Genomic DNA, 20198 nt, shown 5'->3' with positions numbered 1-20198 from the left:
TAGTGTGAGGAAAATGCAGTAACCTCTGAGTCTCCAGAAGAAAGGTTAGGAAACCAGCACTGTGGGACACCACCAGCAGCCCTTCAGCTCCACTTGCCTTCACTGGTGGTGATAACATCATCCAGCGCGTAAGAGGAGGCTCTTGAAAATGTCCCAGTCCCTCTTTTCATTCTGTTTCTGAGCTGCTTTCCCTTTCCCATTTACCTCTTAAGCATGAAACTGTTGCAGGACAGCGTAGCCTGCTTCTGGAAAAGAGGTTCTGGACAGTGAGTGAGGGTGGAGAGACACTGGAACAGGCTGCCCAGGGAGTTTCTGAATGCCTCCTCTGTGGAGGTGTCCAAGGCCAGGTTGGATGAGGTCTTGAGAGCAGCCTGGGCTGGTGTGAGGGCACTTAGGGTACTGTCCATCCAAACAGCTCCTTCAGCCACCTCACACACCCTGGCAGGCAAAGCAAACGTTGGCAGACTCTAAGCAAAGAGGGGTAACAAGGCCCAGAAGGTGTTTACACAACGTGAAGCAGGTCAGCAGCTGGAGAAGAAGCAGAAGGGCAGCTCCCAGCACAGCAAGGTACCAATTCTCTGCGCTGTTCTGAGCTGTTCTCCACAAAACAAGGCACGGAGGCCAGAGGGATATGTTAAAAAGTTTACTACTGCAATTATCACTTTCAGAGGATGCTAAGCACCCTGTAGCTCAATTAAAGATAAATAGGTCAGCTGGATTGGATGAAAAGGCACTAATTAAGGCGTTTTTCTTTTTAATTTTGCCCACAAGACAGGAGTACTCAGGTAGAACTTCCACTGCAGCCACCTGACTTCCAGAATGCTGGAGTAATTAATTCTGAATCACTATTTGATCTTCCGGGATGGAGCTTCCCTTTCTTCCCCCTGCTTCCAAGGAACGATTAGGCAGTGCCACTAATGAGAAACACTCAGTTAATAGTTTTTAAACACATCATTAAGCTCATTTCTCACACACATTAATATTTCTGATTTATTCTGAATTCAAATACCAGCTTTCCTCCTTCAAGCAATGAAAACTTTGCTCTCCATTCCTTATGTCATCAGCTGATGGAGGACTGGGGGAATCACACTGCTGAGCCTTGCTTCTCTTTCTCAAGGCTTCCCCAGCTTCCTTGCCCTGCCCTGGACCTGATCCAGCCCCTCAAGGTCCTTCTTGGAGTCAGGGGCCCAAAAGTGACCCAGGACTCAAGGTGTGCCCTTACCAATGCTGAGTAGAAGGGGACAGTCACCTCCCTAGACCTGCTGGCCACACCATTCCAGATACAGGCCAGGATGTTGTTGGCTTTCTTGTCCAGGGTGGGGCAGTCTCCCACTGAAGGTCCTGGGCTTTGGAATCACAGAATTGTTCTGGTTGCAAAAGACCTCAAAGCTCAGCGAGTGCAGCTGGAGGTGGATGCTGTATCAGTTGCTTTGCACAGTTAATTGCCTTCGCTTTAGATTTTGTTTGACTGCATCTGGAATTTATTTGGTGATGGATTGCATTGAGAAATGCAAGGAGGCATTTAATAGCCATCCCCTTCGATTGTGCAGTCAGACAGAAACACTGCTCTGGACCAGGGCAATGCAGTAATGGAGTCAGGCAACAGGGCAGAGGCACGGCTCTGTGTGTGACAGCAGCCAATATCTCTGAGCTGCCTCCTGCTTCTCCTATTTATTTACCTTAAAACAAAAATCCAGAGCCCAAGCAGATGTGTATGGGTCAGGCAAAGGCTGCTGAGAACAAGCAATGAAAAGATGCAGCAGCTGGTTAGGCAAGACAGGGAGAAAAATGAGCTGCCAGCACGCTGCAGCTGAAGGTGGCTTTTGCTGTGGGCCAGCACAAAGCAGGTGGAGCACAAGTGCTGCTCAGGGAGGAGTTAGCAAAAGTCTGATCTAACTGCACTCATCTGACAAAATACCTGCCAGTTATGGCCAGTTTACACAGCTGCATGGTGCCACTTTGGAGGCACACTTAAACCAGGGGAGCCTGCCACTGAACATCCAAAGAGGTGGAACATGTTCAGGGCAAGTTCCAGTCCTCCACTGCACACAGTGCAGGCTCCAGTGACTGCTGATCACACCCAGAGCCTCACCACCCTCCTACTGAAGAACTTCTTCCTCAGCTCCAGTCTAACTCTGCTCTCCCTCAGCTTCAGACTATTCCCCCTTGGCCTGTCCCTAGACACCCTCAGGAAAAGTCTCTCTGCAGCCTTCCTGCAGGATCCCTTCAGCTATTGGCAGGCAGCTCTGAGGTCCCCCTGGAGTCTTCTCCTCTCCAGGCTGAGCACCCCCAGCTCCCTCAGCCTCTCCTCAGTATCAGTAAGTGTTGTGCCATGTTTTCTCTCCTCTGCTGCAATAGGTAGGTGAAACAATTTGTATGAAACCCTTTCTAGCATCACCTGAGGCTGGCTGTGACTCCAGGCTGCTGATTCCTGTCTGGTTTTGAGCGGCCTTAACACTCTGAGAAATGTGAGACAGAAAAGGGACCTCATGTCTGGGTGCTGGACTTGGTGAGATCCAGAGGAAGGATTTACACTTTGATAGAGACTGACTGGTTGAGAACCAGTTGATCTTTGAGTTCTTTGCCAAGCTGTGTCCTTTTCAAAGGAAACTGCCCTGCCTCTTCTCTCCTCCCCCCAGCTATTTAAAACCCTTTCAGGCACGGAAGATCACCTTCCACACGCACAACCAGCTCGTACCTGTGACGTCTTGGTCTCCCAGCAGCAAAATTTCTTTGCAAGATGAAGCCCAGGCAGGGTGGGTTGGGGTTTTTTTAATGCAGATCTAATTTATTGGTGAACAATAAGGGCTATAAAAGCAGACACTTCAAGGTTAACGTGCTGCTCAAGTATCCACCAGTCAAGCCGAGTGAATAATCCATAACTAATTGCTTATCTAATTGCATGTCTCTGAGCAGGAGGCAATTGTAATATTCCTGAAGGCTTTGGGTTCCCCCCTCCCTTTTAAGTGAGCTATAAAACTTCTCTCTCTCTTCTTGAACATGTGCACTCTGTTGCCTCGCTAGATCAAGTGATATGATTCCTGTTCCCCAATTAGATTGCTTCTGTAGCCATTAATTAGTGGGAGCAGCTCATGAAAACCCCATCCTGTGAAGAAGCTGCTCAGGCCAGCTTTAGAGACTGGATTGATTTGCTTCATGGTTTGGGGGGTTTATTGTCTGAAATAATGAAAGCCAGTCTCAGAGAAAGGCTCCTGGAAAGGTAGAAAGTACAAGAGCCACAAGGAGGATCTCCACTGAAGGAAGCTGAGGCTCTTTAGCCTGGAGAAGAGAAGATGAGAGGAGATCTTCTCAGTGCTCAGCAAGAGCTAAAGGGTGGAGATCACAAGGATGGGGCTGGGCTCTCCTCAGCGGTGCCCAGGGGTAGGACAAGGGGCAGTGGGCACAAACAGGGGTATTGCAAGCTGAGTTTGAAGCCTGGTTCCAATCATTGCTGTTTTTCTAATGAAAACAGAAGACTTTGCTTCATTACATTCCAAACAGGTTGGAATTTAGCAACTTAATCCATTTCCTTATTAACTTACCTTGTAGGAAAATCAACATTTAACAGCATCAGTTTAATTTTCCTGGAAAACTTGCACAGAATATCCAATCAGACCTGACACTTAATAGAGACTCAAATCCATCTTGCATGCCAGAATTTCCTTACCATGGATGCAGCATTATGCTGAAGATGTTCTTTGTGAATGCCAGACAAAATGTAACAGGACAAGAGGAAATGGCCTCAGGTTGTACCAGAGGAGGTTTAGGCTGGACCTGAGGAATAATTTCTTCCCCTTGAGGTTGAGGCTGCCCAGGGCAGTGGCAGAGTCCCCATCCCTGGAGGGGTTTCAGGGCTGTGGAGATGTGGTGCTGAGGGCCAGGGTTTGGTAGTGCCCTGGCAGTGCTGGGTTAAGGGTTGGACTGGGTGATCTGAAAGGTCTTTCCTTACCCCAAACCATTCTAGTCTAACACAGAACAGAGTCCTCAGCATCATTTGTGCAGGAACTGCCCTAAACCTCACTGAACTGCATTAGCCAGTGACATAATCTTGTATTATTATGTATAGATTTTTATCTGACTGGAGGGTAAAAGCTTGTTCTACTCGTTCAGATTAGCTCCTGACATCATGTGAGTTTCTCCATTTCACCAGCAGTGTCTTTTTGAATCAATACCTGGAACACAATTTTTTCCTTATCAGGCTATCCCAATTAAGAGCAACAGCCCCTCAGCCCTGCTGACATCCTTCAAGTGCAGTGGTTACAGGAGAATTCAATTTAAACTTTATTAACTTGGTAAAAACTTTCCTGCCCTTTGATGCAATCATCCAACATTAAACAGTTCACAAACAAAGAACCCCACAACCAAACCCCAGCCCACATCAATTTAGTCTGTTCACATTTCCATGCAATAAAAAAAATGACTTGAATGTTAAACTTGAAAATCCCTGAAGTATAGCACAGCATCCCAGAGAAAATGTCAGGAATAATTAAGATGGAAACCTAATTCTCAACAGTGAGGGTGGGGAGACTCTGGAACGGGCTGCCCAGAGAGGTGGTGGAGTCTCCTCCTCCAAACCCTGCCTGGGCACATTCCTGTGAAACCAGCTCTAGGTGAACCTGTGCTAGCAGCAGGACTTGGGCTGGATGATCTCCAGAGGCCCCTCCCAACCTCCATCGTTCTCTGATTCCTTTTCCTATCACAACAATTGAATTTGTTACCAAATGATAAGATTTGGCTCTGTCAGAGGTACCAAGAGATGATGGAACTGTGCAGGATGTTGTGACCTGCCACTGCTGTAGGTGAACCTTGCTTTAGCAGGGGGTCTGGGCTTGATGATCTCTGGAGCTCCCTTCCACCCCCACCACTGTGAACCCAGGAGTGGTTCTGCTGTGACTCTGAGTCCTTGCCCTTGCTGTCACCCCAATGCTCCTGCACAGCTACATTAACCTCATTAATCTTCAGCTGTACAAACAGGGCTTCCACACCCTTGCACCTCAGCTCATGAAGATACTTTCTACCAAGGCAGCAGCTCCTGTTCCCACAGCAACACACTACCAGTGCAGGGAAAAACAAAACCCAAACCTTTCTATACCAATTTATCTAAATCTGAAGTGGAAAGAAGCTGTTCAGTGACACCAGCCTCACTTAAACGCTGGTTTTCCAGAGCAAACAAACCTCCTATCATCATTTCCAGCACACAGGATGCCCTTTCCCTTCCTCTTCTTTCTCCATGCCCTTTTCTAAATTAACCTCTAGCAGACAAAATATCAGCCCCACATCTGGATTATACCCACCAGTGCTTACAGCAGAGCAATGACATTTTACCAGCAGCCAGCACATGTATTTTTGCTGCCTACCTGCAGCAGAAGAGAGGGGTGGTGATATATAAAAAATTCTAATTCTATTCATACTGACATTTACTGTGGAATTCCAGCAATGGAGGAAACCTCTCATTTTCTAGCCCTGCTCTCGGGCAAACGTCCTGGAAAATGAGGTAGAAGTTTCCGCCCCCCTCGCAGGGCCAAGCCCCTGCAGAACCAACTGCACCAACTCAGCTCCTGCAAGAAAACCACCAAAATGCAAAGAAAACATTTGAGCTGGAAGAGGGCAGATTAGGAAGGGGGGTTGGAGCTGCATGATCTTGAAGGCCCCTTCCAACCCATTCTGTGATCTCTAAGCTTCCCAGGGATGCCTCCCACCAGCCCAGGTTGCTCAAGGCCTCATCCTTTAGAATAAACCTTTAGAATAAACCAAACCAGGTTGGAAGAGACCTTCAAGATCATCCTGTCCAACCCATCAACCAATCCAACCCACCCAAACAGCTAACCCATAGCACCAAGCACCCCATCAAGTCTCCTCCTGAACACCTCCAATGATGGTGACTCCACCACCTCCCCGGGCAGCCCATTCCAATGGGCAATCACTCTCTCTGTATAGAACTTCTTCCTAACATCCAACCTGAACCTCCCCTGGCGCAGCCTGAGACTGTGTCCTCTTGTTCTGGTACTGAGTGCCTGGGAGAAGAGACCATCATCAGCCTGTCTACAACCTCCCTTCAGGTAGTTGTAGAGAGTGATAAGGTCTCCCCTGAGTCTCCTCTTCTCCAGGCTAAGCAACCCCAGCTCCCTCAGCCTCTCCTCATAGGGCTTGTGTTCCAAACCCCTCACCAACTTTGTTGCTCTTCTCTGGACTCATTCCTAAACTGAGGGGCCCAGAACTGGACACAGGACTCGAGGTGTGGCCTAACCAGTGCAGTGTACAGGGGCAGAATGACCTCCCTGCTCCTGCTGGCCACACTCTTCCTGATTCAGGCCAGGATGCCATTGGCCCTCTTAGCTGCCTGGGCACACTGCAGGCTTATGTTCAGCCTACCATCGACCAGTACCCCCAGGTGCCTCTCTGACTGGCTGCTCTCAGCCACTCTGACCCCAGCCTGTAGCACTGCATGGGGTTGCTGTGGCCAATGTGCAGAATCTGGCACTTGGATGTGTTCAATCTCCTGCCCTTGGCCTCTGCCCATCTGTCCAGCCTGTCAAGGTCCCTCTGCAGAGCCTCTCTACCCTCCAACCTGGCCTCCAACACCTCCAGGGAGGAGGCAGCCACAACCTCCCTGGGCAGCCTGAATCCCACCACCCTCATCCTGAAGAACATCCTGAGATCCAGTCTGAACCTACTCTCCCTCATCTTCAAACCATTCCCCATCTTGTCCTATTGGTAGACACTTAGGGACCTGAGTCCCTCTCCAGCCAAGACCAAGCAGTGTACTTTAGACTATCAACTAAAGCTCTCTTAGGGAATTCATCCTCATGGGCTTTGGTGGGTAGGGGCTGTTTGGAAGCTGGGTGTGTGCTGCAGCCCTGCTCCCTCTCCTGCCTGTCAGCACCTTCCCAAGGAAAACTTGGCAAGAGCCGAGCAGAATCCCATCAGATCCCAGTGTGGAGTGGGTGGCAGCTGGGTGCACACATAAAGCTGCCTGCACACGGCTGCATTGGTATTTCTGTGTGCAAATGCTCATTCTAAGTTAATTAAAGATGCTGTCCAAAAATAGCGTTAAGAAACCTTACCCTGGGACATGTAAGCCATTCAGATCTGATATTAATTGTTCTCTTTCCAAAGGAGGGTGATTGAGCAGTTCATTGTGGGAAGCTGATGCAGCTCAGCTCTCATTCACTCAACTTACACAAATTGCCCTGGAATTTAGCACCGAATTTAGCAGTTTACGATGGAGATAAAAAAGGGAATGAGTGAACAGAAACTCGCTGTGAGGTTCCAGGGTTCACATCATGCAGAGCTTCTCTTAGGTCTCCTGCTGTCCAGAGTCATTAAGAGCTGACAGGAGAGCCTGGAGCCCCACCACCAGATCTTTGCATTTGAGGTGCTCGAGCATGGCACCTGGGGCCATGGTTTGGGGGCCACGGTGGGGCTGGGCTGCTGGTTGGACTGGATGACCTTAGAGGTTTTTTTCCAAGCCAAACAGCTCCATGAGTCTGTGATTTCTTACACTAGAGAGCTGCAGGGGTGTGGGGGAGGGAGCTGCTGACCATGCTTTTCCAGCTGGGTCGTTTGCAGACCTGCCCGTATTTATTTAAACATTTCCAAATGCATTTAACATTTACCTAGATCTAAACAGATTACAGTAAGTAAATGAACTGGGTGCTGTTATTGCTAAATGTTGGCCCTGTTCTTTCATCTTTAAATTCTCTTCTCTCCTATTTCCACCACATGTAATTTTAATCATTTCCAGTTGAAGCCCTCTAGACTTCTGTGCTGAACCGCGCCGGCATTCCTCCGCGGCTCCCGGCTCCCACCGCACCACATACATCAAACCGCTCCTCCAACTCCCTGCACCTCCAAACATTTTAAACACCTTAATGGCTTTTCTCACTGAACCATAAAAATTATTTATAAATTCATTTTAAGACATTCATACAACGAGGAGCTCATAACGTGTCGTGAAGTACAAATTATGTGTGCTGGGCTAGGAAGAAGTCTGCGGGTCTCTGTATGGGTAATGAAGAAAAGAAAGCCAACTGCTGCTCAAAGTGGACTCTTACTCTAAGCAATCAGCACATGCAAGGTGAGAAGGCAATGAATTATTTGCTCCAAAGTAGGTTTTTTTTAAATAAACAGCTTGACAGGCAAAAGCAGAACCTCCGAAGGCTTCATTTGGATGAGGCAGGCCTGGTGCAGGTGCAAAGAATAATCACAGAGCTTCACCCAGCATTGCTCACAGCTAAGTAGCTGCAGCATCTGCTCTCCTCTGTGCTTAATACCAACACCAAGGGCTATTAATCTTTGTTACCTCTGCAATGGAGCAAAGGAAATCACCCCAGCAGTGGCATGCCAGGGGACAGCCTTTTAATCAAGATCCATGCATTATTAGGGCTCCTGCAGAAGCAGAGGTTAGTTTTTAAACAGCTAATGACATGTGAAACATGGACAGCTGGTAATCATCTTAGAAACCTCTAGCCACTGGAGGGATCAATACAGTCCCAGAATCATTTTGGTTGGAAAAGACCTCTAGGATCATCCAATCCAACCATCAACCCATCCCCACCATGGCCACTAAACCACGACCCCAAGTGCCATGGCCACAGGTTTCCTGAACACCTCCAGGGATGGGGACTCCACCACCTCCCTGGGCAGCCTCTGCCAATCCCTGACCACTCCAGCAGCAAGACAATTTCTCCTAATATCCAACCTAAACCTCCTCACATGCACCCCTATCACTTCTTCCATGTGAGAAAAGATGGACCCCACCTCACTCCAGCCTCCTTTTGAGGAGTTGTAGGAGCAATGAGGTCTCCCTCAGCCTCCTCTGCTCCACACTGAACACCCCCAGTTCCCTCAGCTGTTCCTCCCCAACCCTGTTCTCCAGACCCTTCCCCAGCTTCATTGCCCTTCTCTGGACACACTCCAGCCCGTGTTGGAGCCCTTCTTCTTGGAGTGAGAGGCCCAAAACTGAAGCCAGCACTCCAGGTGAATGTTGTTAGAAGACTGTAAGACGCAGTGCAGTTACAGCCAAGAGTTAACTCTCAGATATACTTTAATGCCCACCTGGTGACCTTTAGGGCATCACCTCAGCCCATTTTGTCATTTCAGATCTTTTTCTCTCTCTCTCTGTGAGGCACTGTCCCCATGCTGCACACATTTTCTGATGCCTCAGTCAATACAGAGTAAAAGCTCATCACCACCAGCAGAGCACCATTAAAGTACAGGCACTTGGAGAGAGGGGCCTGTATTTCCAGCACTGATGGACTGGGATTCTCTCCTCTCTGGCAAATGGGTCATAACAACTCTTTCCTAGTTTACAGCAGAGTATTCCAAAGCAAGGCTTAATCTGCCAGCTCCATAATGTAGATTTTTTAGTAAGATCCTTTGTGCAAGCAGAAAGACATAAACCAGCTGCCTTTGAATTCAGATGGAAACACTGATCATCTAAATCATCCAAGCCTGGTATATAAATGAAAAGCAACAACCAGACCAGGGATTGATCCCTGGAGAGCTCACTTATGATTCACTGTGGAAGACGAAAAGCTGTCTATGTAAACAAATTGTTTATGGTCTGTTAAGCAAAAGTAAAACCAATGGAGTGCAGCAGATGCAATTCCAGCTGAGGATTCAACCCTACCCAAGTGCAGGGGTCTGACCCTGCAGCCCCTTTGCTCAGCACTGGTTTCCCTGCAGACACTGGGACAAGGAGGAACTCTGGTGTTTGCCATCTGTGTCCCATCAGTCTCTGATGAAAAGAGTCAAAGCCTGAAGAAGTGCTTTGTGCTGCTGTTTCAATGAACACAGAGATGCTGCAGCCAGAGGCAAGCTCTGGGACTACAACAGCATCCTTCAATTCTTGACTCCTGATCATCTGACAGACCTGGAGCGGCTCTGTTCGTTTGGGCTCCAGCCTCGACTCAGTTCAGAGCTCTCTCTTCAGCAATTTGATGGAGACTGGAGCAGGTCCACAAAGACAGCAGGGACTGAGGCTGTAAATCCTGTGAGTAACTTCACATCCTCCTTGTTCCACCTTATCCACACCACAGCACTTAAATCCTCAGGGAAGGATATGGGAAACATGCAAGTGGGCACACGATCAAAGTATGGTAGGGTTTGGAAGGGACCTCTGGAGACCACCCAGTCCAAGCCCCCTGCTAGAGCAGGATCACCCAGAGTAAATCACCCAGGAGCATGTCCAGGTGGGGCTGGAATCTCTTCAGGGCTGGAGACTCCACAGCCACTCCAGGCAGCCTGGTCCAGGGCTCCGGCACCCTTCAAGTGATGAATTTTTGGCTGGGTTTCAAATGATCTGAGGCTGGCAGGTGGAGCTCACCCCTGCTAGGACATCCCTGTGTTCTTTGTCATCAACCCTGCCTGCTATTTCTGGTGTGTTTTCAGACATCATTACCTTCAACCTTGGATTTCATTGTTCATCTCAGGAGCTGATATTTCCAAGCCTTGAACAGCAGCTGCACCACACTGAGTGAAAGCGGTAGAACATCTGCTGGCAGTGTACCCATGTGGGCAGATTGGAGTTCTGGGGATTCAGCTAATAACCCCTGCTGTGCTTTCACGCTCACCTGGCCACCCTTATGGCATCCTTCAGAGAATCAGCTCAGCCCAGGCTTTCACTTTGGTTTGAAAGCCAGTGAGCCTTTGGCATTTCTTGTTTAAAGGTTCATGGTAACTGTCAGTGCTATTAGACACCAGGAAAGGATAAACACAGTGCCTGTCACAGCTTTAAAGATGCAGAGAATGGGTTGGGTTGGAAGGGACCTTAAAGCTCATCCAGTTCCAACCCCCTGCCATGGGCAGGGACACCTCCCACCAGCCCAGGCTGCTCAAGGCCTCATCCAACCTGGCCTTGAGCACCTCCAGGGAGGGGACATCCACAACCTCCCTGGGCAACCTGTTCCAGTGTCTCTCCACCCTCACTCTCCAAAATTTCTTCTTCATCTCCAGTCTCAATCTCCTCTCTCGCAGCTCAAATCCACTCCCTCTCATCCTATCACAACAAGGGAAGGAGTCAACGAATCCATAACCCAAATGAGAGAGATTTCCAGTCCATCCTGTGAATGAGTTGTAGGGCTTGTGACCACCCAAATAAACTGGTCTCTGCAGACTGAGACCACCACACCAGCTCTGCTAACTGCAGAGGTATAAATAGGTGTCTGGAAACAGGAATATTCACACAAAAATCCAATCAAGTGTGAAAAATAGGACACTGCAAACAGAGAGACGTCAGTGGTGTGCAGCAGTAAATAAGGAGCAGAAGCAGGCAGGCAGTGTTGGGAAGTCTGGCTGCTGAGACAGGAGGAGTTTGCTTAACCCAGATAATTGTCTATAGGAAAAAAAAAGGTAAAAATGGCAAAGATGATGAAATCTGCAGCATTTCCCCACTTGTCTGAGCTGCACACACACATAAAACAGTTGTCCTAATTACTTCGGAAGGGGATAACATTTATCTCATTACTAAAGCAGTGCCAAGAGCAGACAGGGAAGACACTGTGCCAAAGCAGCTCTTAATAATTCTCAGATGCATCTTTAAGAGCATTGTCTAAACATCCACATCTCCAGAAGGCGAAAAAAGCCCAAGCACCAAAACTCATAATCACAGGACAAATCTGATCTTAATAAGCAGGAAATCAGAGGAGCTTCCCACAGCTGTTTTCCTCTTATTAGATTAGCAGTGGTGTCACATCTGATGTCATGCTGGAGCACACTGACCTTCAGCAACTTGGTGCTTAAAAGGGAAAAGAAAGGGAAGCTGCTAAGCAAGGCTTTGGAAGCTGCTCTTCTCGCTGAGGAACACAAACGTGCAGGTCACGTAAGGATGGATTGATCCAGGGAGTGACAGAAGAGCGTCACTGGGGGGCTGGGGAGCCCAGCTGCAAACATCTGCACAGATTCAATGGTCAGGACTCCAGAAGTTCTCAGAAGGCCTTGGAAAAGAGCCTGGCACCTTTCTCCTGACCCCCCACCCCTCAGATCTGTATGGACATGGTTTGATGGCCACGGTGGTCTCAGGGTGAAGGTTGAGCTCCACGATCTCAGGGGTCTTTTCCAACAGCAATTCTGTGATTCTACAAGAAGCCCTTCCAGACTCCTACCTCCAGACACTACTCTTTTTTCCCTCTTAAAGCCCTTTTATTCCACAGAGAAGGTGCAGAAGGAGCCCTCTCCAATTGCTTTTCGCATGGCTTTTGAACATGACTCTCTGACACGGTTCTGAACCAGCCCTTGCTGTGTTTATCTATGCTGATGAGCATTACGTTCTGCCTCCAAAACAGCTATTGCTGCACTTGGCTTCTTTTATTTCCCCATTGTTAAAATGAAAGATTGGCTAAACCATTTCAGCAGTGCCTGTCAAGTGCTTCCTTTCTCCTGCAAATCCTAAAGCTCTGATTCTCATCATTAAGTCACTGACAATATAAAGACAGACCTCTTCAAATAAACCATCATCAACAAAGATAAATGCACAGAAATGATACAGAAATTGCCCTGCAGCATCATTGCAGCATAAATAGAACTTGCTGAAGAGGAAACACAGCCACATTCGCTACCCAGAGCTCAGCACAGAACAATGATGACCTGCATTTTAAAAGCCCTCTTGCACCAAATGCTGTGCAAGGATTCAAAAGCTTTTCGAACTTCAGGAGAGAAAGCTCCTCCATTCCACACAGATAGAGCCATCAGCTCCACGAGACAAGAAGAACAATAGAGCTGTCAACAGCTTCTGCCCGTGAAAGTGCAAGTCCAGCTGAAGGTCAATCCAATAGTCCACCTAAGCCAGTTTATCTGGTTGTGGGTGCTCAAACAACAGCCTGAGCAAAGACAAGCACAGGAGGATTTGCTGCCCAGCCTCCCAACAATAACAGAGGGGTGGTGGAACCCTGGAACAAGTTTCCCAGGGAGGAGATAGAGGCCCTACCCCTGGAGACATTCACGGTCAAGCTTGATGGGGTTCTGAGCAACCTGACCCCAGAGCCAAAGGAGCAAAGCCATCCTCTTCCTTTTGGGGGGCCACTCCCCCCACCCCCGGCTCCAAGGTCCCCTCTGCCCTTCCCTCGGTATCTGCAGCGCTGGCAGCTGTGCCCAGGGAGATCTCCGGGAGCGAGAAGTGCTTCGTAAACAAATAGCCACCTCCTGAAGTACAACCCAAGCAGACAGGATCTCAGGCGTTTGGCAGGGTGCAGGTACATCCTGACAGCCTGTTCCATGCATTATTCAGCACACTACAAAGTGGAAGATGTCGAAGTGACAATTTACACTGCGCTCGCCTGCTCGCACCGGAGACACCAGCACGGAGCGGCCGGGGCTGGAGCCACACCACCGGCACGGTGCTGCAGCGGCTCAGGAGCACTGAATGGCAGGGGTTGGACCTCTGGAGGTTGAGTCCCACCCCCCCTGTCAGGGGCAGGGTCACCCAGAGCTGGTTGCACAGGATGGCATCTGGGGAAGGGGGGGTTGGAATGACTCCAGAGACTGAGCCCCACCACCTCTTTGGGCAGCCTGCTCCAGTGCTCTGCTACCCTCAAAGGAAAGAAGTTCCTCTTACATTTAGACAGAACTTCCTGGGTTCAAATTTGTGCCTGCTGCCTCCCCTCCTGCCACTAGATACTAATGAAAAGAGCCAGGGCAACCCTCCTGACAACCCCCCTTGAAGTTTTTGTAAGCATTGATGAGATCCCCCAAGCCCCTCAGCCTTTCTTCACCAGAGACGTTCCAGTCCCCTCATCATCCTCATAGCCTCTTGCTGTACTCTCTCTCTGCTGTCTTTCTTGAACTGAAGGGCCCAGAACTGGACACAATACTATAGATAAGACCTCAGCAAGGTAGAACAGAAGAGGAAAAGAACCTCCCCCAACTTGCTGGCCACACTCTTCCTCATGCAGCCAGGAGACCATTGGCCATGAGGGCACAATGCTGCTGTCCACCAGCACCCCAGGCCCTTCTCTGCAGAGCTGCTTCCCAGGAGGGAGGAGATTTCAGTGAGCAAATCCACTGTGTTTAATGTGCTGACATTGGCTCCTGTAAAAAAAATCCACCAACAGCTGTCTAATGTCCCTGGAGCTTCAGATAAAAGAGAGCTCCCACATGATATCATCTCCTAGTTCCCTTGTGTTCTTGATGATCCAAATGACCCAAGGGGATTCTGCACCGAACTCCACTCAGGTACAGACATTACAGAGGTTGACTGAGTTCCTTTTCCTGAGGCTTCTGTGATTTCAGCCACAAGCAACCAAAATGTTCTGAAAAAGAACTACAGAATCCTGGAAAGGCTCAGGCTGGAAGGGACCTCAGAGCTCATCTACTGCAACCTCCCCCCCCGCCGCCATGGTCAGGGACACCTCTCAGCTAACTTGGCTGCTCAAGGCCTCAAAGGAAAAAGAAACTGATTTAAGCTTCCAGGCTTAAACTGATAACCAAAGCCCCTTGGCTGCCTGATTCAGGCCCAGGAGCGTCAGGCAGGGTCTGCCTGGAGAGCTCAGGGCAGCGTTCATGGCTCAGCAGCTGCAGCAGGGAAGGGTGGCTGCCGGTGCTGGTTGCAGCCCAGCCCTGCAGGGGCTGTTCCCTGATGCTCAGAGGCTGCTGCCTGATGCTCCGAGGCTGCTCCCTGATGCTCAGAGGCTGTTGGGTGTCAGGGTGCAATCAAAAATTAATTTGCTGTTCACAAAGCTCCTCACCAAGTGACATCAGCTGTGTTTCAGCTGTGTTTCAGCTGTGTTATCTGTATGTTCCCAACGTATTTACTGCCTGTGTTTCTGCAGAGCTGGCCCAAACCTGAGCTTTCTTTTTGTGTTATTAATTTAATGGCATTTCCCTGCGTTCCGGGGAGTAGCCCACGGGATGGCAACGATACTGCCACATTGCCATCTCCAGGCAAGCCAGAGAACTGTAAGGGAAGCTCTCAGAACTGCATCTGTGCATCCCTTAGAATCAAAAGTTCCTCCTCACCTTGCGATGGAACTTCTTTTGCTCAAGTTTGTGTCTGTTCCCCCTTGTCCTGTCGCTGGGTACCACTGAACGAAGCCTGGTCCCATCCTCCTGACACACACCTTTGACTATTGATGAGATCCCACTCAGGCTGCTCTTCTCCAGACTACGCAGCCCCAATCCTCTCAGCCTTTCTTCCTCAGTCCCCTCAGCATCTTTGCAGCCCCTTGCAAGCTCCTGTCTCTCTTGCAGTGGGGAGCACTGCGCTCAGCATTCCAGAGGTGGCCTCACCAGGGCAGGGCAGAGGCATCACAGAATCCTGCTGGTCTGAAGAGCTGACAAACACTGAGACCACAAGTCCACATCCTCTCATCAAGCTGCTTCCAAGAGCTGTGAGTGACAAGGACAAAGAGTCTGTCACTTCACAGCTACAACTTCCCCTTGATTTTAACATCTCCTGGCGCATCAAGGCCTTCAGCACCGTTCCAAGGAGCACCACCAAGGATGTGCCCAGCCTGAAATTTTGGCTAGGAAGGGCCAAGAAGCATTGCCCTAAGGAATTCTCAACCTCCCTCATGCTGTGACCGAGATGTGGAGGCAGACAATAGCTGTGGTGCCCTGCTTTCACGATAATTAAGCTGTTGTAAGCAATTACTCTCCCCTTCAAGCACCATGATGAGAAATGACGTATGGAAAAAGTCTTGGAAGCGTTGCTCACTTTGCAGCCTCCCCTGCTTTGAAAGGAGGGCAGCAAAACTGATTGGTAAACCTCTGCCATCTAACAAAGCCTAAGCCCATACTTAGTCAGATCTGCTCCCAGCAGAGTGAGGGACAGGTTTGCAGTGGGATAAATGGGTGTGTAATAGAGTCCAGGAGAGATGCAAAACGAGAGGAGACTCCACAAGCTCTCTGGGCAGCCTGCTCCGGGACTCCAGCACCCTCACACCAAAGAAGTTTTTCCCCATTTTGAGGTGGAAGTTCTTGGGTTCCAGTTTGTACTTCCTGCCCCTTGTCCTGTCTCTGGGCACCACTGAAAAGAGCCCATGGCCCTCCTGCCTTTCCATTCTGTGATTCTTCACCACATGATTCCTGTCAAGGAGGATATGCAGGGACCACTGAGCACCTCAAGGCTGTCAGGAGAAGAACTCCAATTCATCAGATTTTAGGTTTCTAAGTTTCATCTTCCTTTAGAAGGAAGATTCATCCTGATGTGCATCATCTGATCCAAGACATCTGTAAAAACCTTGCCTAGCCCCAATAACCAAAGAGCATGAGGCTGGAAGAGAAAGCATTCAGTGCCAAAACCCAAAGCTGTGCACTGAAGGGCAGAAAAGGAATTAAAGCTGTGCTCTTTGACTGTGCCTGCTTTGTTCTCAACTTCTCGTGGGTAGAGGTGAAATAAACCAGCATTGCTGGATTCCTTTTCATTTCAGCAGCTACAGTGACATATGTCAGCATCCCATGGTAGCAACACTTACAAGTATAGCTGCAGCTCAGTCCTCTGGAGGAGCCTAACCCTCCCTGTTCCACTCAGCAAAGACACCAGAAGATATTTTCCTGCTGATAGCAAGCACCTTGTATACATATGGCTTCCCTCAGCAAGAGCTTGACATGCTAAGCTGGCTCTGTTCCCACACAGGATGGAGAATGAGCTCTACCACCAACATCCACCTTCAGAGTACAACTTGTCTCTCAGCAAGGCTCCTTATCTCGGTCTGCTTGGTGGTGACACCGCTTCTACATCTGTGCCAATATCAGAACAATGACTTCCACTCCAAAAGAGTAAAACATTCATCAGGCTGGAGAGAAATGCAACTAAAGCAAGTGCAGGGTCCTGCATCTGGGGAAGAACAACCCCCATGGATCAGTGCAAGTGAGAAAAGAGCCCAGCCCCATCCTCTTGCCCCCCACCTTTAGCTCTTGCTGAGCACTGAACAGATCCCTGCTGGGGCTGCTCCTCTCCAGGCTCTCAGCCCCAAGGCTCTCAGCCTTTGCTCCTCACAGAGCTGCTCCAGGCCCCTCAGCAGCTTCCCAGCCTCCACTGGACTCTCTCCAGCAGTTCCCTGTCTTCTTGAACTGAGAAGCCCAGAACTGTACCCAAGACTCCAGATGTGGCCTCACTAGGGCAGAGTAGAGAGGAAGGAGAACCTCTCCCAGACTGCTGGCCACACTTCTTCACGCAGCCCAGGAGACCATTGCCCTTCTTGGCCACAAGGGCACATTGCTTGCTGAAGGTGAACTTCTCCACCTGCACTGCCAGGTTCCTTCTCTCCAGAGCTACTTTCCAGCAGATCAAGCCCTAACCTGTATCAAGGCACCTGCATGGGTTTGGAAGCCCTGGGTTTCAACACAACTTTGGGTTTCTATTCCAAGAAGAAACAACAACAAAAAAGTCTACTTTGGTAGAGGAGTTAAAATTCTCACTGGGGAGGAATCAGGCTGGGAAGCTGAGGGATGCATATGTCTACCTACACATGAAGAAGCATCACTGCACTATCTCTGGACTTACATTCCCCAAGGCATGTCTAAATTAAATTTCCAAATTAAACCTCTCTTGATTTACTACAGCAAAATCTAACAGAATTAGACCACAGCAGCTCAGCTCTGTGATCTATCACGAGCTGCACAGCTTAGCCAGGGAGCTGGGGCTGGCAGAGGAGAACACAGCCAAGAAGCAACTGAACTTCACGTGTAGGAACCAGAGGAGGACGTTTGAAGGGTTTGGGTTTAGTCTGAAGAGTCTTTTCTCTCTCTCCTGGGTTAAGCCTTAACTCTCCTGCCAAAGCAAACAGCTGCAAGTATCTCCAACCCAGAAACTGATCACCAGGAAATGTGAATGCAAAGTGAGTGCAAAGTGGTGGCCAACGCCATCAAGGTCAAAGCAGGGCAGGATTTGATCCATTCAAGGCTTTCATTTCCTTAAACAAACCTTAGGCCTCCAGCCCTCCATAGCCTCTCTACAAGTGACAGATTTCTGCCATTTGGGGTTTTGGAAACATTTTTCCATAGTCCAGTGGCACAGATCACAAACAGGAGCTAGCTAAAGGATGAGGGTCAGGAGGATGGAGCCAGCCCCTCCTCGTGGGGTCTGGTGACAGGGCAAGGGGCAGTGGACACAGCTGGAGCCCAGGAAGTTATGCACAAAACATAAGGAAAGCATTCTTCACTTGGAGTGTAGCAGAGCCCTGGACCATGTTGCCCAGAGAGGTGGCAGAGTCTCCTTCTCTGCAGGCATTCCAAACCCATCCAGATGTCTTCCTGTGTGATTTATTCTGGGTGCTCCTGGCCTGGCAGGGGAGGTGGAGTGGATAATCCTCAGAGGTCCCATCCAACCCCAACCCTTCTGGCATGACTGCTGAGGGCCCCTTTGAAGCAGAGCAGCAGCATGGGGTGATCTGCCTCACCACTGCTGTTTGCACTGGACACCAAGACCCTGGAGGAAATGACAAATTAATTCAGGTATCATTTTCAAGCTCATTCCTCAGCTTGTGGAAAAAGGCATGTGGCAGAGAAACAAACAGTTACAGGCTGCAGAGCATATTCAATGAGGTCAGTTGACACAACAGTGCTGCTGAAGCCATCCAGACCTATTTATTCTGACTAATTTCCATAATCTATTGTGCTGGCATCTGCAGGCATTTGCCTCAATTGCTTTCAGAGGCAGCTCAGTTTTCCAGACCTCTTATTTTCCACTCTGCTTCAATAAATGCCTTTTTTTCCTTCATCTCCCCTATTTTAACTCAATTTTATTATGTCTTCATGTGAAGAATTCCCTTTGCATCACTTGGGAGAGAATACAACAGTCCAGAGAGATCCTAGAGGAGCAATTTTCATGGAGCTGCTCCCGAGGAAGGCAGCTAACCTGGCCACAAATAGCCATCCCTGCAACACCAAAGGAATAAATCAACGTAAGGGAGGCCTTCCTGCAGCATTTTAAGCAGTCTCACACTGCTCACCTGCACTGACACAACACATTGCTCATCTGCTTTTCCCAGAACCACTGAGGATGCTGCTTCCTTGTCTCTTTTCCCAAGTAACTAGCAATAGGATGAGAGGAAATGGCCTCAAGCTGCACCAGGGGAGGGTGAGGTTGGATATTGGAAGAAGCTTCTTCACTGAAAGGGTTCTCAAACCAGGCTGCCCAGGGAGGTGGCTGAATCCCCATCCCTGGAGGGGTTTGAAAGCTGCAGAGATGCGGTGCTGAGGGCCAGGGTTTGGCACCAGACTTGGCAGAGTTAGAGTAAGGTTGGACTCCATGGTCCTGAAGGGCTTTTCCAACCAAAAGATTTCAGGATTCCACGACTCAGTGCTGGGCTAAGAGGCTCAGGCATTTACACTGCTACCTCTAGTGCATGGCTGAGGAGCCTCGGAGCCTTGCAGCCCCACAGGCACATGGAGATGCTCCCACTCTGCTGAGGAGCACACAAAGGAGCCTGCAGCTAATCTGCCAGCTGTTGGAATGTGCTGGGGGGGAACCCCTCCTGTTTCAAGCTGCAACTCTGCTTCCTGCAGAGTTATTTATTTTAATTTCAACTTCTCTGCCCTCCTGCGAGCAGCTGACAACCCCTACAACAGTTCTAGCATCTTGGAAAAGCAAGAATCCAATAGAAATACCAAAGCAAATCAAACACCTTTGAAGCTGTAGCAGGAAACATGAGCAAGGAGACAGATTGCTCTTGTCTGCCTCGCTTTAGATCCGGGAGCAAATTGCACAGCGATGTCAGCACCGCGTCTCCCTGCAGCTAATAACCTGTGATGCTCTGCTGCTCTCAGGCCTGAGGAACAGCTCCCTGCCTGGTGCCACCCTGAGCTCTCTGCATGTACAAGCAGTGGCAAGGGGAAGGCCAGGCTGCTGTCTTCTGCTGCGCGCCAAGAGTGTGTCCACAGCACAAGCCAGGCTGGACAGGGCCTCGAGTCTAGTTGAGAGGTGTCCCTGTCCCTGGCAGGGAGGATGGAGGAGGTGATCTCTGAGGCCCTTTCCAACCTGAGCCATTCTAGGATTCTCCATGTCAAGGCTGGCTGGCTGATCCAGCACCCACCAGCCTCCAGACCAAGCCCTTTGCAGCCAACGGGGGTGAGATCAGGGAACAGCTCAGTCACTGCCTCTGCTGGTACCAAAACCAAGTGCCTGTGCCAGAGGCAGCAGTGGCACAGAAATGAAGAGCTCACCTCCTGCACAGTGGCATTCAGGTGGAGTTACACACCAGAACCAGCAGCTGCCCACGAGCAGCGCCGGGGCAGGGACCACAGCAGGGCCCAGCCTCCGG

The sequence above is a fragment of the Melanerpes formicivorus genome, unplaced genomic scaffold, assembly GCF_026170545.1.
Source record: "Melanerpes formicivorus ecotype bairdi unplaced genomic scaffold, bMelFor1.0.p_v2 SCAF_34, whole genome shotgun sequence".
In the NCBI taxonomy this organism is placed as follows: Eukaryota; Metazoa; Chordata; class Aves; order Piciformes; family Picidae; genus Melanerpes; species Melanerpes formicivorus.
Note: the sequence above shows the minus strand (reverse complement) of the source record.